The sequence below is a fragment of the Vulpes lagopus genome, chromosome 11 (assembly GCF_018345385.1).
Source record: "Vulpes lagopus strain Blue_001 chromosome 11, ASM1834538v1, whole genome shotgun sequence".
Classification (NCBI taxonomy): Eukaryota; Metazoa; Chordata; class Mammalia; order Carnivora; family Canidae; genus Vulpes; species Vulpes lagopus.
Window position 1 is genome coordinate 110,286,456 of NC_054834.1, and position 8,928 is coordinate 110,295,383.

Genomic DNA, 8,928 nt, shown 5'->3' on the forward strand with positions numbered 1-8,928 from the left:
GCCAGAGATCCAGGTGGGCTGGGAAGGTTGTAGAGAGCAGATGTGCCTGTGGAGTGTGGGGACAAGTGCCATTGCTGGGATACAGGTACAAACGACAGCTGACAAGACTGTACACATTTATGGAGTGCCCAGTGTGTGGTGGGCATAAGACCGTTATAAAGGCTGAAATGATTTCAAAAGGAGTCAGGTGCTAAGCCTGTTAAGTTCTGAGTGGCAGCGGGACCCCAGGAAAGCCGACGTGGCCACTTGGAGGAGACCATCTGGCCGCACTGGGGGTCATGCTGCAGCACGGCAGGCGCCAACACCGGACTGAGGCGGGCCTAGAGCTGGTGTGCCTTCCAGGACAGGCAGGAGTTCCAGAAGACAGCGACACACTGGACGACGGCCAGCCTGTAATGAAGGGAACCAGGTAGAAGCTGGCCAACCACCGGAGCTTGGCCTGGTTGTCCTGGGCTGACAGGCCATTGAGCGCTCCTACTGGTGGGAGGAAACAGCCTAGAAGACATGGGGCAAAGCCCCCCTGGTCCAACAGCACCTTCTTTGGTGGTGCCAGTGATGAGCCCGTCCAAAACCCTGCACCAGCCTCCTACTACAGGGCCCCCAAAGCCACAGGCCAGGAGGCCATGGTCAGGGTCCAGCCAGTCTGGTGTCCCCGCAGACCCCACTTCTCCGCCAGCTGCTGTGAGATAACGTCACCCAGGCCCATCACGGACCCTGTGCAGGGTACGCGGGTGTTGTCAGGACACCTCCTGGAGATGGGCTGCCATTCCTGGTGGGGAAGTAAGTCCCTGAGCGAGGCTCTGACACCCTGAGCCTAAGAGGTGGTGGGACAAATGACGGGTCTTTTACTGCTGCTTCAAGGTTCTTCTCTCCCGAGGATGGTGACGCCTCCCCGTGTCCTGCTAGAGACTGGGATGAGCAGCCTTGAGCAGGCCAGGGCCCACACTCAGCTGTCGGGACCTGTACTTCCCACGGGAGCAGTAGGCTCGCTGGACACCCGCCAGAGGCCCATGATTCCTGCGCTCGCGCCCAGCCACCAGGATTTCGTAAGCGTAACCAAGGCTGTCCCGCCTAACGTATTTCAGTTCTCGACATTAATAACAAGTTTTTCATTACCTGTAATTCAAATTAATATGCCGTGTTGAGACAGGCTTTTATACAGACTGGCTCTGTTAACGGAGTAGCTGGAAATACTAAGAAAGCCTAATACAAAGATAAGGAAGTATTACCTGTGCTGCATAAAACCAGCCGAACTCTTAGACACTGTGACACAAGGAAAGGGAGTATTTACTGAATAGATTCACCACAGTTTCCTGATCCAAGGATCTTATCAAATCTCATAGTCGTAGTTTTTTTCAAAGTAGAATTAGTAATCAATTATTTAGAAAAGTCTTTTAATTCTATTTTTTAAAGATTTTATTTATTTATTCATTAGAGACACAGAGAGAGACAGAGGCAGAGACACAGGCAGAGGGAGAAGCAGGCTCCATGCAGGGAGCCCGACGCGGGACTCGATCCCAGGACCCCGGGGTCACACCCCGGGCTGAAGGCAGCGCTAAACCGCTGAGCCACCTGGGCTGCCCTAATTCTATTTTTTAATATTTGACTGTTCCTTATCAATGACCACTTTTTTGCTCAATGTGGGAACCAAATACAGCAAGTTCTTGCAAACCCAAGGATTGACCAGAATATAAGGCATGCTTGAGTAACAAAGACTTTGATGGAGTGTTTTATTGTTTGGAGATGGGAGTTGTTCTTGTTAATTTTGTTTTCTACTTTATGAAGCCACTTATGATATCTATATTGATATATTACTTTTGTGCAAACATGCACGTGTGTGTGTATTTGTGTGCATGTGCGTAAGACAGAGAACACACCAGAAAGCAACTGGGTAAAGTTCTTCTGAAACTATATCCTTTAAGGAGAGAGAAGGGAAACTCAGAGCAGGGCAGAGTGAACCCTCACTAGCTACTCTCCTTGAATCTGAACATCTGTCTTCTGAAACAGGCTACCATGACCAAAATGGGCACTGTTCCCCCTAATGCTAGACTACACGTCAAAACTTCCCCAATGTTTGAAAAATCGCAGCTGTGTTTTACTTATTAAAGTTCTGGATCCATCGACACCTACGCACTGCTTGTAATTCCAGGTGTCGCACCTCTAGAGAAAGTTAAAACAATTAGAAAAGATGCCTTGAATTCAAATAATTTACATGCATACTGCAATTTCTCATGCCTGGCATTTCATGTGGTGCTCACAAAAATTGTAGACGATAGACAAGGCCAGAAATAGTATCTTCATGTTATAGGAAGAAAAGCTGAAGTTGAGATAAAATAATTGATTTCCAGAAGGTCACATATCACCACTACAAGGCACCTGGGTTGTCTAACATGACATCTTGCCGCTGGCAACAATGCTTCCTGCCAAGCACAGAATCAAAGACATAATTTCAGAGTTACTGGTAAAAGTAGCATCTGAAACTAAAAGGAGAAAGATTTTTGAAGATAGGTATCTCTGGGGAAATTCCTTTGATAAAATAGAATGTCCTTTAGAGGTTAATTTCTCTATTCTCATATTTTTTCATGTTTTTCTCTTATTAATGATAACCAAAAAATCCTTCTGTGAAGCAAATGAATGGCCAGCTAAGGTGTAAACATTTCTGACTGAACAAATCATTTAATTAGGTTGTTGCCTATCTCCTCAAGGAACAGCAAATGAACGTGTTTCCTATCAGTATCATAATATTTCATAACATCCCATTGGCATACGTTTCAACATTACCTTATTTCACCAGGCAGCCGTTTATCTAAATTAATTACACTGAAATTCAGTACCTGGATTCTCTGGGTGGCCTAAAGGTGCCTCCACAGAAGCTCACATGTGGTCAACAATGAGCGAGGACAGAGGGAGCCCTAAATGGCAGAGGCCGGTCAGATTGCACAGCTTGGCACAGCATTTATTAAATTATAGTCAGGCAGCTTTTAGTTGGGTCCTAACTGTCCATTTTCAGATGGTACTTCTGCCAAACACCAGATCACTAGGGCTCATTAAAAAGCTCAAATAGCACATTCAAATTTGAAACTATAGGTCTTACTTATTTCTAGTTTTTCAACTGGCAGACATGAAAAGCACTTTTGAGCAGAAAAAAAAAAAAAAGATGAAGAAATAACTTACAGTGAATGGAAAATGTTAGGAAAGCAAGGGCTAGACAATTCTATGAGTCACCACTGAGATATCTGAAAGGATAGGGATTCCAGTCTACTCATTAAAGTGTGGGCTGAAATGTTGCTTTATTTTTCAAGAATTTCCATGGGAGGCACTTGGAGGGAAAAACAGGCAGTGGTCAAACTTGACTACAGCCAGAAAAGGCATATCTTGAGAGCGATGAGCCACTGGCACAACTTGAAGGCACCCTACAACACAGGCGAGATTTCCAGTGTCAAATGATGCACTATTTCAAAAGTGAACATGATCTTTCAAAAACCTGTTCTAAATGAATAAACGTGGCTTCTAAATTATTTTTAATTTACTTCTGGGTTCATAAACACAACATAGTTTTGTTTAAGATTTAAAATCTTATAATGCCTATTTCTCTTTTTCTTAATTTAATTTTTATTTATTTATTCATGAGAAACACAGAGAGAGAGACAGAGAGAGAGACAGAGAGAGAGAGAGACAGGCAGAGGGAGAAGCAGGCTCCATGCAGGGAGCCCGACATGGGACTTGATCCCGGGACCCTGGGGTCACACCCAGGGCCAAAAGCAGTTGCTAAACCGCTGAGCCACCCGAGCTGCCCAGAATGCCTATTTCTAAAAAGGGAGGCAAAATATTGTAAGATAGGAAATAATTTTCTATTCATAATTTTCTTTGTGGCAAAAATTGTCACCTAGTAACTTTTCACAACAGGAACAAAATGAAGAATAAACTGGAGAAGAAATATTGCCTTGTTGATATTAATTTCAAGTGAATACTATAATATCCATACCTATTTCTTAGGGGAAAAAATGGTTTAGGTGCACCTGGGTGGCTCAGTTGGTTAAATGCCTGCCTTTGGCTCAGGTCATGATCCCAGGGTCTTGGGTTCGAGCCCCACATCAAGCTCCCTGCTTAGCGGTGAGCCTGCTTCTCCGTCTCCCATTCCCTCTGCTGCTCCCCCTGCTCGCGCTCTCTCTCTCAAATAAATAAATAAAATCGTATTTAAAAAAAAGAGAGAAAAAATGTTTATGCCTCTGAGACAATCTGCCTAACCTTGAGAAGTGTCAGTTCCATCCCTGAGAAGCCATGGTGGGCGATAATTAGAATACGGTGCAATCTCGGTCCTGTCCCTTATTAGGTTAAAGTTTCAGTGTCCTCTGTAAAAATGAAAAAAAAAAAAATAGTACCTAACTCAGGGAGCTCTTGTGAATTTAATTAATAACATTTCAAAAATACTTTGCACATAATTAATGGTAGTTATTATTATTAAATTTGTAAGAAATATTTTTCTACAAAAAGGTACAGAACAGATGACTACTTAATGTTATTTGCCTTCCCAGTTTTGTTACTGACCACTAAGATTCAGCATAGACGTGCCATAAGCACACTGAACACAGGATCAGCGACTTAGGGTAGGATAAAGGGAGTGCGGAGGATACATAATGATGTGTATGTGCAAAAGCCCCATTTTCAGGCCCCTCCTGTATTCAGCTTGACAAGTATTTGATGGGCTTCCAGGATGGCCCCACTCCTCCAAGAGGTGCCTTATGCCTGCCTTCAACAGCTATTCTCAATGATAAGACACGACTTGCGCACATGGAACAATGAAATATAGATTAGATACTAAAATGAGTAGTATCATAAAGGTTATAAAGCATAAATTTAACAAATCATGTCAACTGATAAGATTTAGAGCCATACACATGCAAGGGCCAGCTGAAAAAAAAATCATGATGATTAATCTTAATATATCTCAAAATGCCGTACTCTACTAATCTGCAAAAAAAGTAAAACTCCAACAGCTTTTGGTCACTTTATTTTAGGCATCTAGTTTACTTATGATTTCTAAACTAAACTGGAAATCCACTAACCTGGGTTTCTTCCACCTGAATTTTAAATGTAATATTTACAAAATAATTTCTCAAACATCTCAAAGATACAAAATTATGAGTCTCACCTTTATGAGACCAAACCGTTCAGAGATCCCTAAAGTCGAGGTCACACAGGTGCGAGAGGCGCAGAGCAAGGGCCCTGCAGGTGTCAGCAGAGTCCACAGCCCTAAAGAGAAGAGAGAAGAAAGGATGCCCTCTGCTGTCCCGGGCGAGCAGGAGCCCCGCTGGAAACAGGTATGAGCTGCTTCCTCTAGTTTTCCAGCCCTGGTTCCGGCTTGTGGGGACCAGTTCACGAGCACACACACGTGGCTCAGGTGACTGCACCCGAGTTGGGTCTGTGCCTCTCTCCTCTGCCAGACACAGAGGCGAGGCCTGCTCATCTCCGCTTGTGCTCACCTCGTTCCTATTTGAAATTCTAGTACCTGAAAGTGAAAGAAGCCGTGTTTTCCTGAGGATAATCATGGAGCTATTATTAAAACCCTTTACAGGCGAGATCTGCCGGTCAATTCTGTAACTGCCTGGTGGCAAAATGAGAGGGATCCCCCTGCCTTGTCACCATCCCTTTAGCCTTTGGCCCCACCAGAAACCACAGGAAATCACTCGGGACACTCAGGTGACAGGAGCTCCAGTGCTTGGGAACTGCCTATTGGCCTATTTTGTTTTAACTAATCTCTTAGAATTATTTACTTCTATGCCTTGTTAAGTTTAAGGCAGATGTTTTTCTTGGAATGTGGTTTACCTTTTGACTTTGTTACAAAATTTGATTTAGTGTTGGAGAGGATGCGGAGAAAGGGGAACCCTCCTGCACTGTTGGTGGGAATGTGACCTGGTGCAGCCACTCTGGAAAACTGTGTGGAGGTTCCTCAAAGAGTTAAAAATAGACCTGCCCTACGACCCAGCAATTGCACTGCTGGGGATTTACCCCAAAGATTCAGATGCAATGAAACGCCGGGACACCTGCACCCCGATGTTTCTAGCAGCAATGTCCACAATAGCCAAACTGTGGAAGGAGCCTCGGTGTCCATCCACAGATGATGGACAGAGAAGATGCGGTTTATGTATACAATGGAATATTCCTCAGCCATTGGAAACGATAAATACCCACCATTTGCTTCAACGTGGATGGAACTGGAGGGTATTATGCTGAGTGCAGTAAGTCAATCGGAGAAGGACAGTGTATGTCCTCATTCATTTGGGGAATATAAATAATAGTGAAAGGGAATATAAGGGAAGGGAGAAGAAATGTGTGGGAAATATCAGAGAGGGAGACAGAACATGAAGACTCCTAACTCTGGGAAACGAACTAGGGGTGGTGGAAGGGGAGGAGGGGGTGAATGGGTGACGGGCACTGAAGGGGACACTTGACGGGATGAGCACTGGGTGTTATTCTGTATGTTGGTAAATTGAACACCAATAAAAAATTAATTTATTAAAAAAAATTTGATTTAGGTAAAAGTATTTTAATTTGGTTCTTTTAAGTAGTCATATCTAACAGTCTCTTCATTTTCATTTTTTATGTTAATTATGAATATCCTTTTATGAAGTATAGGCTTTTATCAATTTTCTTTTTTAAAAAAGATTTTATTTATTTATTCATGAGAGACACAGAGAGAGAGAGAGAGAGAGAGAGGCAGAGACACAGGCAGAGGGAGAAGCAGGCTCCATGCAGGGAGCCCGATGCAGGATTTGATCCCAGGACTCCAGGATCACGACCTGGGCCGAAGGCAGGAGCTAAACCACTGAGCCACTCAATTTTCTTTTACATTTTAATTGTTTTTATGTAAAGGAAGCCCTTCCTAATTAAGAAAAAGCTGTTAATTTTGCAAGCTGACAAAGAGATAAATATTAAAGTGATAAAGTATATCCTTTAAGGCATAAAAAGAGCAAAAATTAAAACACATATAATAACGTCGCGGTCAGTTTGGTCTGCTATATGTAAGTGCCTTAGACTGGGTAGCTTATATTTATAAGACTGGGTAGCTTATATCCCTCCTCATGACCTAAATACCATCCAAAAACCCCACTCCCAATCATATTGTGGATTTGATTTCAACACATGAATGCGGGATGGGCAAACATTTAGTCCATAATACTTGGTATACAATAAGAAAGTATTGTCATATAAACATAATAGGATTATATGTTTTGATTAAATTTCCTACAGAAAAATAGTTAACAATCTCTCAATAATCTTAAATATAATTCTTTGACACAATAATTTCTATTTTAATAACCTATCCTAAAGATGTCAATAAAAAAGATTCTATTTTATTATTATTTTTTGGTATATTTTTTATTGGAGTTCAATTTGCCAACATATAGTATAACACCCAGTGCTCATCCTGTCAGGTGCCCCCCTCAGTGCCCATCACCCAGTCACCCCCACCCCCTGCCCACCTCCCTTTCCACTACTCCTTGTTCATTTCTCAGTTAGGTGTCTCTCATATTCACTTCCCTCTCTGATATTTCCCACTCATTTTCTCTCCTTTCCCCTTTATTCCCTTTCACCAATTTTTATATTCCCTAAATGAGTGAGACCATATAATGTTTGTCCTTTTCGGATTGACTTACTTCACTCAGCATAACACCCTCCAGGTCCCTCCACGTCGAAGCAAATGGGGGGTATTTGTCGTTTCTAATGGCTGAGGAACATCCCACTGTATCCATAGACCACAGCTTCTTTATCCATCATCTGTTGATGGACACCGAGGCTCCTTCCACAGTGTGGCTATTGTGGACGTTGCTGCTAGAAACATCGGGGTGCAGGTGTCCCGGCGTTTCACTGCATCTGTATCTTTGGGGTAAATCCCCAGCAGTGCAATTGCTGGGTCGTAGGGCAGGTCTATTTTTAACTCTTTGAGGAACCTCCACACAGTTTTCCAGAGTGGCTGCACCAGTTCACATTCCCACCAACAGTGCAGGAGGGTTCCCTTTTCTCTGCATCCTCTCCAACATTTGTGGTTTCCTGCCTAGTTAATTTTCCCCATTCTCACTGGTGTGAGGTGGGATCTCATTGTGGTTTTGATTTGTATTTCCCTGAAGGCCAGTGATGCGGAGCATTTTCTCATATGTTTGTTGGCGAAAAAAGATTTATATGCAAAAATATTCACCATATCAGTATCAAATAAAAAATTAAAAAATATGTTCCATAATAAAGGAACTAGAAAATAAATTAAGGTTATATCTATATTATTCAATAATCTGCAAAAGCTAAATATACATATAAAGAATATGTACAAGTGTGAGAAAATTCTAAAAGTTGAAAGAAAAAACATATAACACATGTTTGTATGTTCATGTCTGTGGGGTGTGTGTGTGTGTGTGTGTGTGTAACCTCACTGAAGGAAACTGGAGAAAAATGAACAAAAATTGTTAACAGAGCCCCTGGTTTAGAATACAGGTGATTTTTATTTTCTTATTTATAAGAATTTTCTATAGTACCTACTTTAAAATAATATAATGAAATCAAAAGTACTTTTAATAGAAAAGCTTTCATTTACAATTAGATTATTATGTGTTATTTGCAAAATAATTCTTTTATAAAGAAAATATTTAATCATTAAACACATTATATATAAATACCTATTCTCATGCATCAGGCTTGTTTACAATGATGAACATTCACAAAATACAGTAAAGAAGTATGTTTTAGTCATTATCAATCCTGAAAAAAAAAATGTGACCAAAAAGAAGCTCTCCAAAATACTTCTTAAATATAATTCATAGTCTTTTACTGGTCTTAATATTACTTTTTGATCACTTTTATAATGCTAAAGACATAAGAATTGTTTAAAAAAATGAATTCGATGATTGAGAAATTGGAGATAGCTACCAGCTAATT

At 41.6% G+C, this 8,928-nt stretch overlaps 1 pseudogene; it reads right to left on the reverse strand.

The window, feature by feature from the left end:
* Window positions 1-320: 320 nt before the first annotated feature.
* LOC121471720 lies at window positions 321-1,012 on the reverse strand (annotated as a pseudogene).
* Window positions 1,013-8,928: the final 7,916 nt, after the last annotated feature.